General features: G+C 42.0%; 1 protein-coding gene and 1 long non-coding RNA gene across 2 annotated transcripts in view; one reads left to right on the top strand and one right to left on the bottom strand.

The window, feature by feature from the left end:
* CSMD2 (CUB and Sushi multiple domains 2) overlaps positions 1–22,135 on the top strand; it is a 1,071,431-nt gene that overhangs the window by 431,673 nt on the left and 617,623 nt on the right. The gene's annotated exons all lie outside the window — the stretch shown is intronic.
* Positions 12,394–14,983, bottom strand: LOC138146180 (uncharacterized). Its single transcript, XR_011164412.1, has 2 exons — positions 14,655–14,983; positions 12,394–12,616 (listed from the first exon to the last, which is right to left on the bottom strand). It is a non-coding gene; the product is annotated as an uncharacterized lncRNA (long non-coding RNA).

Below are 22,135 nucleotides of genomic sequence, written 5' to 3'. Positions count from 1 at the left end.
AAGAAAGAAAGAAAGAAAGAAAGAAAGAAAGAAAGAAAGAAAGAAAGGAGGGGGGAGGGAGGGGGAAAGGAGGGAGGGAGGAAGGAAGGAAGGAAGGAAGGAAGGAAGGAAGGAAGGAAGGAAGGAAGGAAGGAAGGAAGGAAGGAAGGAAGGAAGGAAGGAAGGAAGGAAAGAACTGAACTTGTAACTTGAACAGTAACTGAACTTGGAAAGGATTCTACTAAAAGAGCTTGGACTCTTGCCCAGGCTTCAGAAAATACATTAGCCCTTTCCATCAGCTTTTACACTTCTGGTTGGAATTTGGGGCTAAAGTGGTATTTGTTTTAACCTCCAAAAGGTGGTCCATAGAATTAAAGAGGTAGCATGCTATGAGATCCATTCATACGATCAAAAATTTAGAACTGAAAAGGACCTTAGAATTTATCTAGTCCAACCCCTCCATTTCACAGATGAGTAAAACTGAAGCCCAGGAAAGTTACATGACTTGCCCAAAGTTGCATAGCTAGTAAGCAACCAAACCAGGAACCAAATTCAGGTCCTGGCACTCTGACTTTAACATTCTTTCCATTGTACCATACTGCCTTTTTGAAAGAGTAGTGAATTTGGATTCAGAGGACCTGGATTTGAATCCAGTGTTATGTACTTATTACTTGGGCTATTGGGGAAGACCTGAGTTGAAATCCTTCCTGAAGACGCTGACTAGCTGTGTGATCCTGGGCAAGTCACTTAACCTCTTCCAGCCTCAGTTTCTTTATCTATAAAGCAAGAAAATAATAGCATCTATCTCCCAGGATGATTGTGAGGATAACTTTAGATAATTGGTATAAAGTGCTTTGCAAACCTTAAACCACTACGTAAGTGCCAGCTGTTATCATTATCCTTGTCACCATCATCATCACTTGTGTGATCTTGGCTAAATCATGTTACCTCCAAATTTCCTCATCTGCAAAATGTGGGAGTTGACTTCAGTGACTTCTGAGGTCTCTTCTAGTTCCAGAGCTATGTGACTTACCCTGAAGGGTACCTTGTGTTGGTTTTGAGAAGGCAGAGCTGAGTCACTTCTGAAATTCTGGGACTCACTCTTATCTGAGCCCTTTACCCCTTCCTAGCCATCTCTCATTCCTGCCAGAATCAGGCTCCCCACCACCTCTTCCTTGGTAAAGTGGGAATCACTATCTTTACCTTAAGAACTTACAGTATTATTGTTACAAGCAATGAAGTTAGAGTACAAACTATACAGTGCTTTCTAAATATAAAGAATGTTATGACTAATAAATAATCAGACTGAGTCCTGGGGCAAGAGTGTGCTAGAGACGAGAGGCATCTAGCATGCTGTAATTCACAGGAAAAAAAATTAACAAAATAAATAAAAATACAAAGGGACCTAGCTGGTCTTTATTTGTGGTTTTCTAAGTCAATATGCAGCTGCAGGGATCCTTATTTACAGTTTAGTGGGCCCTGCTTCTATTTGAATTTGACGCTCTTGCTACAGAACACAGTATTAACAGTTCCTTGCACATGTTAAATGATTGGATCGTAGATTTAGAGGCGGAAGGGACTGAAGGGTCCATCAAGTCCATCCCCCTCATTTTACAGATGAAGAAACTGAGGAAAACACAGGTTACGTGACTTACCCAGGGTCACACATCTAGGAAGTGTCTGATGCAGGATCTGAACTCAGGTCTTCTTGCTTTAAAGTCAGTGCTTTAGCCTCTGTACTGAATAGCTGCCCTGAATGCATCAGAAATATTTGTCAAATTTAATCCGTGCCTATAGAGTGCTTTAAGATTTCCAAAGTGCTCTAAATATATTATCTCATTTGATCCTCATGACATCATTATGAGATAAAAAGTTGGGTCTGGATCTGCCATTTCAGTGCAGTACAGTACTCCCTCAGCTCATATTATTGCATGTGTCCTTGAGATAAATAGTACTAGTATTATTACCCTTATTTTGCAAATGAGGAGACTGAGTCTCAGAAAGGTTAAGTGATTTAACTAGGCACAGAGCTAAGTTTCTGAAGTGAGTTGAGCCCTCTCTGCTCAGCTGTTGCTACCCCAGAATCATTAGAGTCTTTGATTTGGAGTTGGAAGGGACCTCAGACCCAAAGCCAACCCAGCCATGTGACAGATGAAGAAACAGACCAAGTTAAGTGTCTAGTCTGGGGTCATATAGGTATTATGTGTTTGAGATGGGATTTGAATCCAGGTCTTCCTAACTCCCAATTCCAATACCCTTCAGCACATTGACACTCTTGGGAGTGCTCTCTTAAGGAAATGGCCAGCGTCAGGGTCATCTGATTCGGTATTATTGAGAGACCCCAGTAAATCATCTGATTGGGGGGATCCTCAATATATCTGTTTAGTCCAACTATCAGTCCCTCCCCTCCCTCTCTCCTGATCCCTTGACTATCTGAGGTTCAAGCCTGACTGCCTGCAAACTCTCACTTCCTAGGTAGGACTCGACAAGTTCCCCAAACTTCTCAAGTGAAACAAATGTGCCTTCTCCCATTAAGCTACCTCAGTGGGGGAGAAATTAAATACAGGAAATCGTTAAGGGAGCTGCGCAGGAGTCCTCCCCGTTCACGGCTGGTGCCACCACAGCAAGGCACACTGCGTTTGTTGTACTAATTTGTACTTGCATAGCAATTAGAGATAAATAACCTTTGAGTGCTAAGGATATATGTGTATGGGGAAGCAGCGATCGCCTGCTACCTGTGGTTTATGGATCCCCAGACCCCTCTGAAAATCTGAAGCTGCTAGTTTATGAGTATACTGTTTTTATTAGCATGCATTATAGCAGTTTCGGGAGACCATTCCTTTGAAACCATTCTATGTTGTGCTGAAGAGTAGAAAAGAAAGATGACATGTCCTGTTAGCAGCAGATAAATTTGGACAATTGGACACCCCCTCATCTATCAACAAGACACCTGCTCTCATGGGAAGTAAAAACAACTGTGGCATTGAGGAACACAATGGCTACTGTTTTGTCATGGTTTCAGAAAGGTGGCATAATCTCTGGGCAAGAGCCTTCAGGACCAAGTTTCTGAAATGAGTTGAGCCCTCTCTGCTCAGTTGTTGCTACCCTAGAATCATTAATCTTTGATTTGGAGTTGGAAGGGACCTCAGACCCAGAGCCTTCTGGTTTCTGAGTCTGGAGGTGGGATAGGAAATAAAAGCAGCATGGTCCAGTGCATAGACTTCTGGACCTGGGTTCAAATCCCTCCTATTATATTCTTCACCTTTGTGATCCCATGGACAAGTCATATGACCCCTCTGACCTGTTTTCTCATCATTAAAATGAGGATAATCATAACCTTCCATGACTGATTTCAAGAGTGGGGATTGGTTTGGTTTTGTGGTTTGGTTTTGGTTTGGACTGCCTTACCAATGTAGATTGGCATTTCCTAGAAACTAACAGCTTTAGAGCATTGCCTGGGGTCCTGAGACATTAAATAATTTGCCCAGGGTCACACAGCCCAGGTCAGAAACAGGACCTATGCCCAGGTCTTCCTCACTCTGAAGCAACCTCTCCACGGTACCATATTGTTATGAAGTTCTGATCCTCTAATGCCTATAATGTGTTTTGTACTTATGTAACAATACCATATATTATTTTTTATTATTATTCATAAGTAAGTCAATAAGTTTAAAGTAACATGGCCAGACCTATACTTTAGGAATGTCTCTTTGCCAGCTGTTTAATGGATTGGACAGGGAAGAAACTGAGTTTGTTGAGATGATGACGGAGAAAGGGATTTAAGTATCTGGACCCTATTTAAAAGTACACAGGATTCTTAATCAATATTTACAGTGCTTGGTACATAGTAGGCACTTAATAAATGCTTATTATTGACTGACTGACTGAATGACATCAGTTTGTTGACATTGGTATAATGTTGCCTGCATAGAGTAGTGTTTGGAGAATCTCTCTATCAATAGGAAATCCTTTTTCTGTGTTGACTTTATGCAGAACATCTTCTGTGACACGGGTGAATGCCTCAGGTGAACATATATCTCACTGTTTAACACCTTGCTTGATATCAATACCCAGCAGATCACTGAGCAAAGTTATCTTGGCAGTCCTGTCTGTCATTGAGTCTCATATGATTTTGATGTACGCGTGGGAGTCATCTTGTCTGAAGAGATCCTTCAAGGATGCATTTTGCTCTACTGAGTTGAATATTTTAAAACATATACACATATATTCAACAAACATAGCAGGATCTTCTATGCTTACACAGATCATCCAGTTGTGGGTCTATAAAGATGTGGTCTGCTGTAGGAAATCATCATCCACAATGTTCAATGACTGTTTGCATCTCATGTTTTCATCAAGGGTGTATTCCTTGGGTGCAGGGACCATTCTCATAAAAACCTCTTGTAGAGATGAAAAAGCAGCTTTGTTGGTAGGAGGCATTACTTTGGGTAAGGGGGCGGGGACAGGGTAAAAGCACTGTTTGGTGTCTTTTCCTGTGTATGTGTGCGTACGTGCATGTGTGTGTGCACACACACGTGTGCACCTACTCTTCCTCACAGCCTGAGTGTCTCCATCATGGATGTCTTGTCTATGAATCAGACCTGGTCCAGATGATGCTCTTCCTAATGTTTTTTTCTTTTCTCTTCTTTTCTTTTCTTTTCTTTTCTTTTCTTTTCTTTTCTTTTCTTTTCTTTTCTTTTCTTTTCTTTTCTTTTCTTTTCTTTTCTTTTCTTTTCAACTTTATTTCCCAAAGTGTGACTTCTTCAGCATTTGGTGCTGAGGAGGTGAAGCCCAAATGGGGCAGGTTCCATTGCCATGGCTGATGAGAATTGATCATTGGTGATGGAAAAATGCCAATAGATCTCTACTGTCTCATGCTTTTTTTGCACCTTCCAGTTTTGTCAACAAATGCTCTCAGGATGAACTTATCTTAGCCCTGTCTCTACTATCCTCTACTGCTTTTTGTGTTTTGTGAAATGACACTGTTGATAACCTAGCCTTTTCCTCTTGTTGGGCAAAATGAAAGTGATGCAAATAAATTTAGACTCTGAGTTAGTGTGTTGCTTTTGACTGCCATGTCTCTTTTTTTGGCAGGGAGGTGAAGTGTTCACTGAGGCAGTTTCTGAGCTCCTTGTCCCTCTTCTTTGTGGCTGCTATTTTGCATTTGTTGAACTTTTCTAGAAGCTATGTGACCTTTTTTTAAAATAAATGAAGGATTCTGCTTTCCCTGGGATGATGGATTTCATTTTGTTATAAGTCATCACATGGGTTAGTATGAAAGTTGGAGCTTCCTGCTTGACAGACACACACATTCTTGGGCACATAATGAAGGAAAACAGCACAGCTGAGACCAGGGGTGTGCAAGGTTAATTGAAATAAACTGTTGCTCCTGTACCTCTGCTGTGGCTTTCTGGGGTCAAGATAACGTAGAGGCAAGGTGGATTTATTAGAATGCTTTCCTGGCCATCATAGCTCTAACTGGCATCTACAAAGAGCAGGCTTACAGACAAAACATTGCTACGATGTTTCACTCTCCCAGAAATTTAGGACTTCTAATTCACTAACACTCATCTTTTTCTCTTCCTATCCCCATGGTGCTTCCAAGCATCATCCACTCTCACCTCCAAGTGTCACTCAAGGGCTGCAAATATCCTGCCTCTGTGTTTACTTTCATTATAATATCATTGGGATACATGACTAGAGTTCTGTATATACTCAGAAACTTACTCCTCTGTATTGGTTTATGATGGTTGTTTGTCTGTTGCCTCAGTTTACCAGGTTATCCTGAAGCCCTGCTTGACATTCCTATGGCCTTCTGGTGCCTCCTGGTTATTCTTGCAATGTTATTCCCTTCCCTTTGTATTGCTTTAGGTCAGGGGTTTTTAACCTGGGCTCCAGGGGTCTATGGACAGATTCCAGAGGATCTGTAAGCTGGGATAGGATAGGAGGAAATTTACACCTTTATTTTCACTAAGTTCTAATCTAAATTTAACATTTTTTACATTATTTAAAACATAGAGAAAAGCTCCGTAAATTTCACCAAACTGCCAAAGAGATCCATGGCCCAAATAAGGTTAAGAGCCTCTGCATTAAGAAAATAGAGGATGGGGCCTAAACCTGATTTCAGTGGTACTGGGAATTCTAGAGGGAGGGACTGTATCTTCCAAGGCAGATAGGCACCTTCTCTGAAGTATATAGTCTCAGAAATTTGTCTCAAGCACTAAGAGGTTAAATGATATGTTCAGCCAGCTGGAAACATACAAGCCATATGTGTCAGAGACAGGACTTGAACCTTTCTTCTTGGTTCCATCTATGGCCTCTGAGTCTTTGTCCAAGCTGCTTACCATGCCTAAAAAGCAATCTCTTTTCACCTCTGCCTCCTAAAAACAAAGGATTCTCCTATTCTCCTGAGATGTAGGGGTTTATTTTTTGATAAGTCAGGGCTCATGCTTTATAGTGCACACTGGAAGCCCATGATTGCCTGCCATACCCCTAATTGAGCATACAACAGTGAAGGAAAAGAACTTCCTTCAAATTTCAGTCCATGTGGCACCTCCTACAGTAGGCCTTCCCTGACACCTTCTCCTCCTGTCTTCCTACTCAAATTGTGATGCATTTGTTTACTTTTTTTGGTTCAGTCCTCCCCTCCTTCCTCTCCCAGTATAATATCCTTAAGGGCAGGGACTATTTTCTTTTTTCATTGTTGTCTTTATATACCTAGAGAATAAAACAAAGCCTTGTGTATATTAGATGCTTAGTAAATTCATCGTCAATTGGGTGATATTGGATCTCCTTTTCCCCTTAGCTGTAATCTCTTGCCACACTTGCCTATGCCATCCCTCAGAAAGTTATTCAGAGTTGTATACTAGTGGCTTCCTTACCCAATCCCAAGGTCTCTGATAGTGTTTTCTGATCTTGTGCCTTTCTGGACAGCAGATAATCTAAGGTTCTTATGTTGTTTCAGGCCCTTAATAAATGTGTGAACATAAGCAAGTCATTTTAACTTCTAAACCTCAGTTTTCCCATCTCTAAAGTGGGGATAGTAATACCTACTACAGTGCCTACCTCTCAAGGATGTTATAATGCTCAAAAAGTATTATGTATGTAAAGCACTTTGCAATCCCTTAACAGGCTACAAAAAATACCAGTTATTAATATCACCTAATACAACCCCCTTATTTTAAAGGTAAGGAAACTAAGGCCTACTGCAGAGATAAATTGGATCAGGGGTGGAGAATCTGCAACCACAAGGTCACGTGTGACCCTCTAGGTCCTCAAGTGGGGCCCTTTGAATGAATCCAAACTTCACAGAATAATAATAAAAGGATTTGTTTAGTAAAACTTGAACTCAGTCCAAAGGCTGCATGCAAGGACCTAGAAGGCCTCAAGGCCACAGGTTCCCCACCCCAGGGATTGGTAGTTGAGTGCTTTGTTTGTCAGGCTACAGCTGCATTGCCTTCAGCTGAGTGGGGAGGGTGGGAAGGCTGGCAGAAAGCCTGAATTCCAATGCCTCAGGCTGATTCTTTGCTGAGATAAATCTTTAGTCTAAGCCCCTTCTCTTCCCTACTTGGTGTTTTACTGACTCTTCACTGTGTTTGTTCTTTTTCCATTACCCCCAAACTCAAATTACATTTCTTTGCCTGCTCCCCTGGATCAGATATTGCATGGATTTCAGTCCAAATCAATTCAACAAACATTTATGTCAGTCACAGAAGGATTCCATGAGCCAACTCTCAATACTAAAACAGAATAGGCCTTTTTAGTTGATATGCTTAAAAGAAGGCCCATAGGGTTAGCTGGAGTGGCCCAAGAAGGCCAGAGGCAGGAAATAGCTAGGGACAGAGCTTGAAAAAGCCCAGTGGGTTGGCACCTCTCATCCAGGACAAATATCTTCACACTCAAGCACAGACTAACATCCTCAAACCCAGACTAGGAAGAGAAAGGTATGATGTACCTACAGCAGAGAAGTCACTGAACTGCCTCGGTCCTGATGGTCTTCAGATCACAGAAGGTAGAAGGAATCCACTCTTGGGTCTATGCTTCCTAGGCCGTTCTTTTATCAGTGTAGGGTCAGAGCTACTAGCCTGGGGGTCTTAATTGTGGGAATGGGGGTCAGAGGGTATCCTCAGAAGAATCTAATTAGTTTTACATTCCTGAAGTTACAAAGAATGAGGCACCAATCTGCTAGGAAGTGTCTGGCTTGGAATATTCCAAGTATCAGTTTCCAGATGTGGGGTGAGAAAGGCTATTTAAGAGAGAAAGAAAGAGATGCCAGGCAGGAAGATAGGACAAGAGGAATGAATAGATAGTCTGCTGAATATAGAGAAACTAGGCCAGAAAAAGAAAAATACCTTGGGTTAGGGGATGGGGGGGAATCTATTAAACACCTACTATGTGCCAGGCATTGTGTTAGGTACTAGAGATCCAAAGACAAAAATAAAACAGTTTCTGTCCTTGTGGAATTTACAGTGAGAAGATATCATGTGTATCTTGATCAGAAAATTCAAGGTAATGAGGCAAAAGAATCTTCCCTCCACCACCCCAACCCTGCCCTCTTCCAAACTTCCATATACTGTCAAGGGTACCACCATTCTCCCAGTCACTCAGACTCACCTCCTCATATTCATCCCATATATCTAGTCTCTTTATTTCTACTTTCTCCTGCCTCACCTTCCCAAACCACTGTCCTGCTCTCTAAACTCTTGACTTCCCCTTCCTTGGTCTTTAGTAGATGTAGCCTGAACTCATTAGTCACTTTTATGTGTAAGTCTTGATTTCCTTCTTCCTGACCAGACTCTGAGTTATTTGGAGGGCAAAAGATCATGACAGGGGTGGCTAGGTGAATAGAACAGTGAATAGAGCACTGGCCCTGGAATCAGGGGGATCTGAGTTCAAATCCAGCCTCAGACACTTAACACTTACTAGCTGTGTGACCTTGGGCAAGTCACTTAACCCTAATTGCCTTGCCTTCCCCCCTCCAAAAAACAAAACAAAAAAAAGAGAGAGAGAGAGACCATGACAGAGACTTCTTGGTATATGCCTTCTGGGCACACAGTAGGTATAAATCACAACTGGAAATTAGCTCAGACAATACATCTAAACCACTTATGAGTGGGGAAGTCCTTTCAAACACCCCTGGTGGGTGTATGAATATCCAGTTTTTCTACTTGAAGGCTTCCATTTTGGGAGTGCCTCGTACATAGTAAATGTAATGATTATGGATGGATGGATAGATGGATGGATGGATGGATGGATGGATGGATGGATGGATGGAGAACCCACTACCTCCCAAGACACTCCATTCCACTTTTGAACAGTTCTAATTGTTTGGGAGTTTTGTTTAAATCAAATAGAAACTACCTATCAGTTCCACTCATTGCTCCTAGTTCGGTCCGCTGGGTACCAAGAAAAATCAGTCTAATCTTTCTCAGGAGTCAACAAAAGAGGCAGAAGAGGGACTATTATAGAAGTAGGAGGAGACCTAAAAAAATGTAATGTCTCTGAAGCTAAAGGGAGAAATAGTTTATAGAAGGATAGTATATAGTGGTCAATAGTGTCTGATGTACACAGAGGTCAAACAATAGGTGGCCATTAATGACCATGGTGAGAGTAATTTCAATAAAGTCATGAGGACAGAAGATGGACTGTGTTGAGAAAATGGAGGTATCAGGTTTAGACCATTTTTTCAAAAAGTTTATCAATAAATGATAGGTAATAAATAGAATAGTCACTGGTTAAAGGAAGGCTTTTCTAGAATTGAGAAGATCTATGAATATTTGTAGATGGATGGAAAGAAGTATAGAAAGAGAGTCTGAAGACCTCTAAGAAGAAAAGAAGGGATCATGGGATCTATGGTAGGACAGACTAGGGTATTGATGTTAATGAAATTATAGGGATAGCACCTCTACTGATATCCTCAATCCTCATATCTAGTGATCAGCCTCATGGTTGAAAGAGACATAGAGCAATTTTAAGGAATGGAAGAAGGAAATTGATGCAACTCGTGAAAAGTGTGTTCTGTCTTCTTAGTGAAATAGGAGATTAAGCCATCCACCTCCATAAGTGCATGTGAAGTGAGGAGTATGGTTAGGGATTTGAGGGAAGAGAAAGATATTTAGAACAGTTTTATAGAGAAATAGCTACAATAAGAGTGTCTATTTGCCCAAAGTATCCTTGCTAAAAAGCCAAGGTGAGCATTATTTTTCTAATTTTTCATCAGGGGACACAGGCAAAGAAAGGGATTGAGTGACTTAAAGTCATACCACAGATAGGCTAATAATAATATTGTGCTATTATATTTATATTGTGTTATAAAATTCACAAACTGACTTAAACTTGATGATCTTAATTGAATAGGAGAGGCAAGAGAGAGGAAAATCTCACAATATCCCTATGTATAGGTATAATATTATAACCCCATTTTATGGAAGAGAAAAATGAGGCCAGAGAGGTTAAATGATTTGTCTGAAGCCACACAGGTAGCTCCTGACTCCATTTAGGTCTCTTAAACTGCCCTCACACCTATATTTTTTCTTACTAGTTTACTCTTTCCCTGATTCCTTTCCATCAGATATGGACCCTTCATAGAGATATGTAAAAATGGATGCCCTGAGAGACTGTAAATGTTCTTTCCTGTAAAGAGCATCTTCATTACCTTCAGATTCACTCCCAGGGGGAACGGCTTCCCCAACAGGGTACTGGGATTGTTCTTGGGCCCTTTTCTAGGAGAAGGGGTGTGTGTGTGTGTGTGTGGGTGGGTGGGTGTGTGCTTAAAAGTCTATTCCTTCTTCAGTGGTTGTTAAACATTTGTCATTATTAGATGAAGGGTGGTACATTTGGGAAGAGGGCTTGCTATGAGGCAGTAGAAGCTTAGGCTTCAATCCACTTCTGGTACTTAACTAAGTATGTGGCCATAGGCAAAATCCCTCATTGTCTCTGGTCCTTTTTCTTCATCCACAAAATAGGGATGGTGATGCCTGTAATGGTTACCTCTCAGAATTATTGGAAGATAATTCTGTAAAATTTAGTTTGCTGTAAAAATTAAGGATGGAGAGCTGGGAATGGAGTCAGGGAAGAAGAAGGTAGCATTCTTTCCCAAGAGATGAAAAGCAGAAAGTTTCTTCATTCTCTGAGGTCTGTTTGGGATCAATTAGAAAGCTTGATGAAGTTTTTTGTAATACTGCATATTTATGTATTCATTCAATAAATATTTATAGATCACCTACCATGTGTGAGGCCCAGTGCAAGATGCCATGGGGGCATACTATCCTCACTCCTCCTACCTTCTACCATTCCCATCCTGCAAAAATTTACCCCTTGGTAACCCTGCTCCCAATCTATCACTTGTCATTTGTTGAATTCTTAACCATCCTCTACTGGCAATGCATGCAGGAATGCAAACTCAGAACACTTGAGATCAAGATTTTAGGAGGTGAGCATTCATGCATGTATTGCCACTACCATGCCATTTCTCAGGGGACAGCCTGTGCAAAGGTATTTGAGATGAAATATACTGCTCAATTCTTATGTAGTCCTTAGTATTGAATGGACATTGCCTGAGGTAAACTGAAGTCCAGGAAAGACCTTAATTTAAAAAGGCCCAGGTCTGCCACTGCATACCAGGCCATCACCAGGGGTCTTGACTTTTGTCTTCCCACTGGGCCTCTGACTCTGGAAGACACAGTGAGGCTGAAGATTTTGTGCAGCTCTGCCTCACTTAAATCCGATTTGTGGGCAAGACATCACACTGTGATGTCATTAGTCCTTTTCAAAAATGAAGGACAAACAAGGAAAGTGCTTCACAAACCTTGAAGCTTTTGATAAATGCCAGTTTTTGTGAGTGTTATAATTCCTGTGTTATTATAGCAACTCACCGAGGTCTCCCTTCCACTAGGAGGGCCTTCCCTCTGAGACGACCTCAATTCACCCTTTAGGAATCTTCTTTGCACACGGCCGTTTGTATATTGTCTCTCTCATCATTAGATCTTTGAACGTCTCAGAGAAGGGACGGTTTTTACTTTTCTATGCATCCTCAGCGTTTAGCGCCTTCTTGGCACATAGTGATAAGTACTTAATAGATGTTTGTGGATTGACTGACTGACCACTTGACTGACTGACCAGAGTCACCCAGTACAATCATCGATTTAGAGTGGGAAGGGACCTCAGAGGCCATCTAACCCAACAGTCCTCATTTTCATGAGATATCCAAGACATGGCCCAAAGAGGTTAGAGACTTAACCAAAGTCATACAGCTAGTAAGTACCAGAGGTAGGCTTGGAAATCCAAGCCTCTCCTGAATCAAATCCAGCCAGGGGTATTTATGCTGGAGCCAGCTCTAACCAGTTTTTGAACCAATTGTTAAATTTTTAATGTGAGTATTTACATCTCAAAAATTGGTCATCTCAACAAAATCAGGGATCTATTTATTATTTTTATTGATTGTTGAGACTTAGGACATGCATACATTTTTTGCTCGCAGAGCTTGGTTATTAAACATTTAATAGAATGCCCCCATTTTGCTCCATGAGCATTGCTTCAACTCAGCAGGAGTATAGTAGAAGGCTTAGTGAATGAAGTTATTGCCAGACTGGAGGCCTGGTGACATCATCTTCATCATCATCATCATCATCATCACCATCTGTGTAAAGATTTGCCATGTGTTTTATCTTCATTATGTCATCTGAAACTCACAACACCTGCCCTGGGTCCAGCCCTCTTTCCAATATAGTTGTTCAGTTGTGTCCAGCTCTTTGTGACCCCGTGAACCTAATCACACCAATACGGTCCATGGTATTTTCTTGGCAAAGATACCGGAATGGTTTGCCATTTCCTTCTCCAATGGATTAAGGGAAACAGAGGATAAGTGACTTGCCCAGAATCACACAGCTAATAAGTGTCTAAGGTCAAATTTGAACTCGGGTCTTCCTGACTTCAAGTGCAGTGCTCTATACACTGAGCCGTCTAGCTTCCTCTTCCAATGTAAAACTGTGCCTCAACCAAGCATTGGAGCAAAATCTGAGTTCAGCCCCTCTTACTCAGAACCAGTGCTTTTTCTACTTTCCAGTGTCCAAGGGGCCATCATTCATGGGCAATTCTCCTCAGCACCATCATTGCAAAGCCTCACAATATTCTCCTGTTAGACTTCATCATGACCATGGTCATAGTCACAATTATGACCGTGGTCATGATTAGTCATGATTATGACCATCACTATCATGTCTTAAATCCCCTAAGTTTCTGCCTTAGAGAGCTTCTTCTATGCTTCTCTCCTTTCTCATCTATTCCCATAGCTTCAGAATTACAGATAACCCAAATCTGAATCTGCAGCCCTGCTCTCATTACTTGGCTCTAGTTGCCTACTAGACACTTTTACTTGAACCCACCCTTGTATCAGTTTGTTTTAAGAGGTACCGGATTCCCAAAGGGATTATGACAAACTACTGGTCATATAGAATCCTGCTTGCTTATAGAAACACCAACAAACATAGGCTGAGTGTATAAAAAGTTTTTTTTTAATCTATTGTTGCCTTCTCTTTTGTTTTTTTTTACTTCGGTAATTTCCGCTTACCCCACCTCCACCATAGAGCTCTACCTGTAACAAAGAAAAATATTTAAGCAAAACCAACACACATGGTGACTCTGTCTGACAACATATATCACATTCCATACCTATAGTCCCCCACCTCTATACTCTGTAACAAAAGAAAATGTATTTCATTATCAGCTTTCCAGGACTGGAATTTAAATAGGAGTTTTGAGAGAGGTATAAGTAACAATACTGGGGGCAACTAGGTGGTGCAGTAGACAAAGCATCAGGCCTGGGGTCAGGAAGACCCAAGTTCAAAGCCAGCCCCAGACACTTTACTACCTGTATGACTTTGGGCAAGTCACTTGACCCTCTTTGTCTCACTTTCCTCTTCTGTAAAGTGAGCTGGAAAAGGAAATGACAAACCACTCCAGTATCTTTGTCAAGAGAACCCCAAAAGGGGTCACAAGGAGTCAGACACAACTGAAACAACTAACAACAAAAGCAGCAAGCAAGGTCATTCCAAAGCTTCATCAACCTGTGTTCATAGGAAATAAACCAAAAAGTGAATTTGGGTTAAGTGACTGGTTCAGGGTCACACAGATAGTAAGTGTCTAAAACCAGATTTGAACTCAGGAAGATGATTTTTCCTGACTTCAGGCCCAGCACCCTATCCACAGCACCACTTAGCTGCCCCAAACAGCATCTACCTATGTTTTGATGAGCTCAGTTTGTCAACATTAAAACAGAACAGCCCAAACAAACAAAACAGAACTTAATATAATTTAAGGCTATGCTAAGAGGCACAGTTTCCAAATTGCAGTTGGTGGTGGTTGTCTCTTTGATCCTCTGTCCTAGTCAGACCCCCATATGAAATATTGGGGCCAATTATGGAATTTGTCCAGAGTGGGTTAATCAGGATTGGAAAGGAGACTTGAAGTCATGGCATCAAAGGATAGGGTTGATCTGACTGGGGATATTGAACTTAGAGATTTTGACTTGTTTTGTTTGATCCCCCAGGGCAAAACTAGGAAGGTGGATGCCAGTTGGAGAGAAGCAGATAGTCATTTCCATGGGGAAAAAAAAATGTCCTGACAATTAAGAGTCTCCAAAAGTTAAATGGCCTGCCTTAGTGTTAGAGGGTTCTTACCTCATGAGAAGTCTTTGGGTGAATTCTCTCCATGGTCATTGTTGGTGGTGATAATTCAGAAGATTCTCCCTCCCAGATGAGCTAGACTAGATGGCCTCTAGTAACATAGATTGCCACAATTGAGTCAGAACCGTGCACATTGTAGGTGGTTAACAAATGTTTATTGATTCCAACATTTCCAGATGTATTTCACCGGAAATCCCCCTCATCAACAATGTAGATTACTCACTATCTCTTCACCACCTCATACTTTCCCACCTGTTTGTCCTTGTTCTGACTGTTCTCTGTGCTTCCTCCTCATCTCTGTTTGATGGCATATCCTGCCTGTTCTTTGTAGCCTAAGGTTAAAAAACCACCCACTCTAGCATTCCTAGATCCACCCCCACAATCCCATGAAAGTGACTTCTCTCTCATTTTCTAGCACTTTATTGTACCTGTGCACTAATACATTTATAATTTCCATTAAGTACATTGGCATACATAGCTCATCTCTGATTAGAAGCCTTTATAAATTCATTAAGGTCAGTATTTATTGTTTATCTTTTTACTTCCTATCTATCCCATCTCTACCCATTGCCAAGCTTACCACACTGTACACAGTAGGTGCTTGGCAAATGTTTGTGTGATTAATGGATTACCTTCCATCCCCTATCATCATTACTCCCTGAATCAACATTGTTAGGACAGCTGGAAAAGCTGAGGTGACTCAGAGTGAAGGGGGCTGGGTGAATCTTGATGTCCTCTGACTATTTCTGCAGTCATCTGCCCAATTATGACCATCACAGTTCAGGAAAGACACTGACAAATGGGAATGCGGAGAGTGGTGACCAGGACAGGGAAAGAGGATCATAAATCTCTTCCTGGTTCTTAAACACAAGTGTTCTGGTGAATATTTAACAACCGGCTCCCAGGGAGGAAGGAATATACACAGGTCATAAGTTTAACCCTACTTAATAACATCACTTTCTTAAGTCTAAACAACCAACAAAGCAATAAATCCACCCCCAAATTGTAGTGTTTGCTGATTTCCAACCTGTAAATACTCTGAAAATTTAACAATTAGCTCTCATGAGCCCACTCAAGCTGTCTCTAGCACACCTCTGTATTCTTAACTGCTTTTGTGTCATGGGCCCCCTTTACTAGTCTTGTGTATCTGTGGACTCATTCAGAATGATGTTTTTAAGTGCATAAAAATAAAATACATAGAATTAAAAAGAAAATCAATTACATTGAAATACAGTTGGTATCATATTCTAGACAAGTTCAAGGACCCCAGGGTAAGAACCCCTGTAAATCCCTAAAGCTACTCTCCAGTCATTCAATTAGTTCTAAATCCACCCAAGTGGACCATCTCCAGCCCACATTACTCTATTCATGATATCATGAGAGGCTCTGTCAAATACTTCCTGAATTCGGGTTACATAGTGCATACATCCTTTGGCATGCTCCAGATCAACCAGTCTAGCAAACATGTCAAAAAAGGAAATGAGTTTAGTCTGGCATCTCTTCTTCCTTTTGAGCCCATATTAGTTCTCAGTGATCACACTTGCTCTTTCTCAATGCTGATAAACAAATCCTTTAATAATATGCTCTAAATTTCTGCCAGGAATCCAAGTTAGTTTTTTAGCCTCTCATTGGTAGACTCCATCTTCTTTCCTTTGATGGATACTGGGAGAACATTTGCCCTGCTCCATTCCCTACTTACTTCTCCTGTTTTCTACTAGCAGGAGATGAATGAACTCCTCAGGGATAGGTCACTAAGATTCAGAATCATAGGCCCTTATTAGGGTCTTCCCTAGTTTGAGTGATGGTCAAAACTATTATTGTTTCACTGAGGTATATTGAGGCTGGGCACTCTATAGGGTCCCCAGCAGCCCACCTACTAGTGGTCCCCAGTTCTACGCCTACACACTGACCTCTCTCCTGCCCACATAATACCTCAGTCCCTTTTTGTTTTCTCTGCACAACACACCTCTTTAAAGCACACTGAGAAGCAACTCTCTTCAGATCGAATCCGTGAAATTGCATCTGCTGTATCCATCAGTAACTAGGCCATAAATAACCAGTCCTATAAAAATCCTATCTCCTGTAACTATCACTGTTGGAAATAACATTACAAACTCCACCACAGAATGATATAAAAAGATCGGAGTTCATGGCACGGCAGTGACCAGAAAGTCTCCAAAATTGAGGGGAAGGGGAGAAGACAGTGGAGAGGGAAAGACTGGGTGTCAACATAATTTCTTTTTCCTGTCCAGAATGACCTACTCATAAAAAGAAAAGAAGAAAAATAATAATGGCAGCAGCTAGTGATTACTTAGGAAGAACCAGGGGACCAATATCAGCATTCTCTGCATCCCCTCCTCAGAATCACAGACTTTAGGTAAGCATGTGCTAGAATGTAATGTGTACAGGGAGAGCTACTGGACTTTGTGAGGACCCCTGCCCTCAGGGGGCTCTACTTCCATTCCACCAATATTGGCTGATACACTGGAGAGATAGAAGGAAGAATGATCATGATCCTTGCTCTTGAGAGACAACTCTCACTTCCCAAGTATTCTATTTCTTTTTTTTTTTTAAAGCAATTGGGGTTAAGTAACTTGCTCAAGGTTACACGGCCAGTTCTTTCTGGGTGTGGTGCTGAGTGTCTGAGCCCGGATTCGATCCCCAGGTCATCCCAACACTAGGGCCGGTGCTCTTACTCACTGTGCTACCTGGCCTCCCCAGTATTCTATTTCTTGATAATACAAAAAGGAACATGAGAGCTCATGGGAACACTTTTAGTCAGCAGTCTGATTAATCTTCTCTGGTGGGGCCATCTTCAGTAGCCACCGACCCCATGTAATTTGACCAGAACCAAGCATGCCTTTGATTTCTACCAGCTACCTGTACTCATAGATGCAAACCAATGTCACCCTCTTCCCTAGGGCCTTCCCATCTTGGGAACACAAGGACACACCATATCATCTCAGGTTGACAGTCATGATCCAAAAGGGTCTTGACAGGCAAGAAGGCATCGAACTGTATCTAATAAGATGAAATTCAATAGGGAGAAATGTAACTGCCTTGCACTTGAATAAAAAAAATCAGCTTCTCAAGTATAAGATGAGGGAAACATGGATAGACAGCAGTTGTTCTGGAAAAAGATGGAGGGATTTGAGTAGCCTCCATAATCTCCCTAAGAGTTAGTGATATGATGGGGCAGCCAGTCAAGCCAATATGATCCTGGGCTACATTAAGAGAGGCCTAGACTTTTATAGGGAAATAATGGGTACTCAATGTACTCAGCTTTTATCATATACTGCACTGGTCTGGAGTATTAGATTTGGTTCTGGGTGCCACAGTTTGAGTTTTATCCATTGATAAAATGGAGTCTGTCCAGAATATGAGCAGCATGATGTCCAGGGGACTGAGAGAAGAGAAGACCTGTGGGGGCAGGGGCAGGGGGGACATGACAGTTGTCTTCAAGGTTATGACAAACTCTCATGTAGAAAAGCAACTGGATATGTACTATTGTCCTTAGAGGGCAGAACCAGAAACAATGGTTTGTGGTTGAAAAGAAACCAACTGAGACTTGATGTCAGGAAAACTCCCTAAAAAATCTCTTCAAAAATTGATGGCTACCTTAAGAGGTGGTGATACCTGGACATCTTTAAGCATAGGCAAGATGACAGCTTGTCAAATGTGTTATAAAGAAGATAAAAGCTCCTTGAGGGCAAAGAACATGTTTGCCAGACCAGGAGTCCTGGGCAAGTCACTTAATCTCTGTTTGCCTCAATTTCCTTCTCTGTAAAATGGGAATAATAATAACCCCTAACTCCCAGGGTAAGGATCAAATGAGATAATAATTGTTAAGCACTTAACATAGTATCTAACACATAGTAAGGATTTCAGAAATGTTCATTACTATTATTGTTATTAAATATTGTCTTTGTTAGTATCCCTAGAATTTAGCACAATGCCTGGTACATTTTAAGTGCTTCATCAACGCATGCTGACTGACTAGGACTTACTGAGTTTCACACATGGTCTGCCCTAGATGGCCACTGAGGCTCCTTCCAACTCTCATATTCTAAAATCTCCCTTGAGCCAGAAACCTGAGCAAGGTACATACATTCACATTAAGAACAGTGTAGCAGGTGTGCTATTGGGGAGTACAAGGTCCTACAACAGCACCCTAGCTTCAAAATGACAGAGCACCCTTTCTCCAATGATCTTCTCTAGCAAGCAAACAGGGACAAATGGGAGGACAGCAATCATAGATGCTAGTGTCAGTGGAATGCCTGATACTGGCAAAAATAGCCCTAGGTTAACTGCTTCTTGCAGCAGAGTCAGCAGCTGATACGGATAAGGCCCCATCTGCAGCACATGCATGACTCCTCTTAACCTGCCATACATCTGCATCCATGCCTGCACCCTCACTGCCATGAAACCCTCCCTTCCATAGGGAAAAGACTGGGCTCCATTGATAAAAAGCCAGGTAGTAGGTTCTGTGCCAGCCAACCCCTTGAAAGGTTCTTCATCTCCTGCTGGGCCCCTGTTGTCAGCTTCAGAGAATTAAAGCTACTGATTCCTGTCCCCCAGGAGCTCACAGTCTAGTTGGGGAGAAATGACGTATAAATGTGACACAGTTAAATAGTCCTGCAAGCCACTATAAGATTCTAACTAACAGCTAAGGGCTCCAGGGAGATCACCTAGAGAATGATGAGGATAGACCAGGATAATAAGGGAAAGGTTCATACTGGAGCTGAGTCCTAAAAGATGCAGAAAGGGGTGGGGGTGGGAGGCAGGGTTGGGTAGGCAAAAAGAAGGCAGGGTAGGAGATGTGGTTGCAGTCCTCAGGGACCGGACAGACACATGCTAAAACCAAAAGACCTATAAATACTCTGTTAGTCAGTGCAGTATCCTAGCATCATAGCTAGGGGGTCTATTTGAGATAGTATGTCCAGGTAGGACGGTCCAGGTGGGACGGACCAGGGAGGATCATTGATTCTCAGTTGATCTATCTGGGATGCCATCCTGAAAAGTGAAATCTGGAAACAGTTTGAATGCCAGGAGAAAGGGGACCACTTGGCAAGCTGCGTAGAGGTAGGATTGGTGAAAAGAGAAGAGTCATGACAGATCATTGTAACACCTTCCAAAGCATGGCTGGAAGGAAGGGTGACCTGAGTGTGGAGTGAACTAGAAACAATGCCATAAGAGAATAGACTGAAGAAACTAGAGAAGAGAATATTGACAGAGGAATCTCTACAAATATTTTAGGAATTCTCAGACAAATGATTTGTTCTGCTTGGTCCCAGAGGGCAGAACCAGGACCAATATAATATAGGGATAGGAGTAGGAGACGTAAAGGGAAGCAGATTTTAAATCAATATAAGACCCCCCCAAAAAATCTTTTATTACAGTTACCCAGAAATGAGGCTAACTCCATGTCTGTGAAAGACAGCAATGCTACAGAAGATTGAATCAGATGCTCTTTGGGGTCCCTTCCAAATCTGATATTCTTTGGCTATTAGACCCTACACAGCCCCAAGTGGGAGGCAGGAGCACAGGCTGTCTCCCATGCCTGGAAGATGCTCTCTCCTGGCCTTATAATCCCTTGATTCATCCAAGGCTCAGTTCACCAGCCCCTCCAACAGGGAGACTTTCCAGCTCTAAATTGCTTACCCCCTCCTCAGCTTACCTTGGATTTACTTCTCTGTTTATGTAATGTGTCCACACAAGAGAACAGAGGGCCCTTGGGGGAAGGAACTATTTAGTTTTGTCTTCATGTCCCAGGCAGCCAGTACAGGGCCCTGACATTGTGGGAACTTGTCAAGTTCTTAAAGAATTGATTTGAATGGAATGGAACTGGGGGAAACTTTGGGCTATACAATTCTGGAATGCCTCTAGTCACTTAAGACTGGTTTGCAAATGTCCCCTTCCCCTTAGGTGGGTAAGGGTTAGTTCCAGGTGAGTAGACAGGAGAGCTTGGAGGCATAGCCCAGCTAGGAAGAAGGTTGGCCCACTAGTTTGTAACTGGCTTGATGTCTATGTTATCTTATTCACCTAAGGCCGAGCTAAAGACCTGTGGTTGTTTAGTTTATTAAGAAGGGTCTATGTTAGCTCCCCTGTCTAAATCACTTTGGACTCCATTATTTTAAACTACCTGTGAAGGGGACACCTGCCCCTCCTGGCACATAACCTCCTGTGTCTAATTGCAGAGGAAAAAACACCGAGTCATTCCTCTCAACTCATTGAGCACTAACCTTCTTGAGGGACGTTTGCAAATTAGCCCTGACTCTCACTGATTACACATGCTAAACCCAGTCTGATTAAAAATTAATCAGTGAACAGCCCTGGACAGAGGAGGCCCATCAATGCAGACTAACAATCTGAATTATGCAATTCCATCATGCCTTAAAGTTATAGATAAACCTGAAAGTCTGACCCCAGTGTGTGTGTGTGTGTGTGCCTGCCATGTGACTCATATGTAGGGTATTTTTATGTGTGGTGGATGAGAAAAAGGGGTGGGGTGTGTATAGCTGATGTATGTGGAGTGTATGGTATATGGGTGATACATGCCTACTTGTGTGTGCTGTGTGTATGTGGTGACATGTGGTGGTATATAGAAGGGGGTGTATGGAGGCTGTATGTGATATGTGTGTGAACGGGTGTGGTATGTATGTGGTGGTGGGCATATAGAGAGTGTGTGTGTGTAGGGTGTATGTGGTATGTGTGTGTATTGGTATATTGTGTATGTGGTATATAAAAGGGGTATATGCAGTATATATGGAGAGAAGTATGATAAATGTGGTGTGTGTGAAGATGTGTGGTGTATGGATAGGGCGTGTGCGGTTGCGGGTATGCGGTATGTGAAGATGTGTGGTATATAGATAGGGTGTGTGTGGTTGTGAGTGTATGGTGTGTGTGTATAAGTATATATGGTATATTGTGAAGGTGTGTGGTATATGTGTTGTATAGAAGGGGTGCATATCGTGTGTGTGTGGAGGAGTATCAGGTATGTGATATGCAAGTTTTGAGGGAGCGCTGTATATGACAGTGGGGGAGTGTGTTGTAAGGATGTGGAGATGAGAGTCACATTATGGGGTTTATATGGTCTGTGTTGTGTATGTAGATACTGTTTGGATGTAAAGTAGGGGGAGAGGTGGGGTTTGTTTTTTTAGCTGTGGGGTTTTTATTATTTTTTTCCTTTTGATTAAGAAATCCATTAAGTTCAAGTGTATGCAGAGAAAGCCAGGCTGTGGAAGGGAGCTGAAGGTTTGTTTGCCACTGCTTTCTTCCTCCCTGCTTATCCCCCTGCTTTCCCCTCCCTGCTTTTAAAAGATCGTTAACCTGGTAAAAATGAACTAGCTGGGTTCCTCTGAAATGCAGTCTGGACACTGATGTCTGTAATGTGGCAGTTTCCTTTACCTAGACCCCCGCCCCTTGCCTGGCCTGAGCTCCTTAGGACCCCGGCAATAATAAGGTGAGCTATCCAG

The sequence above is a fragment of the Petaurus breviceps genome, unplaced genomic scaffold, assembly GCF_028583685.1.
Source record: "Petaurus breviceps papuanus isolate PSGF00001 unplaced genomic scaffold, PetGlider_PUasm1.0 90760, whole genome shotgun sequence".
Classification (NCBI taxonomy): Eukaryota; Metazoa; Chordata; class Mammalia; order Diprotodontia; family Petauridae; genus Petaurus; species Petaurus breviceps.
Note: the sequence above shows the minus strand (reverse complement) of the source record. Positions and strands in the feature narration are given on the sequence as shown.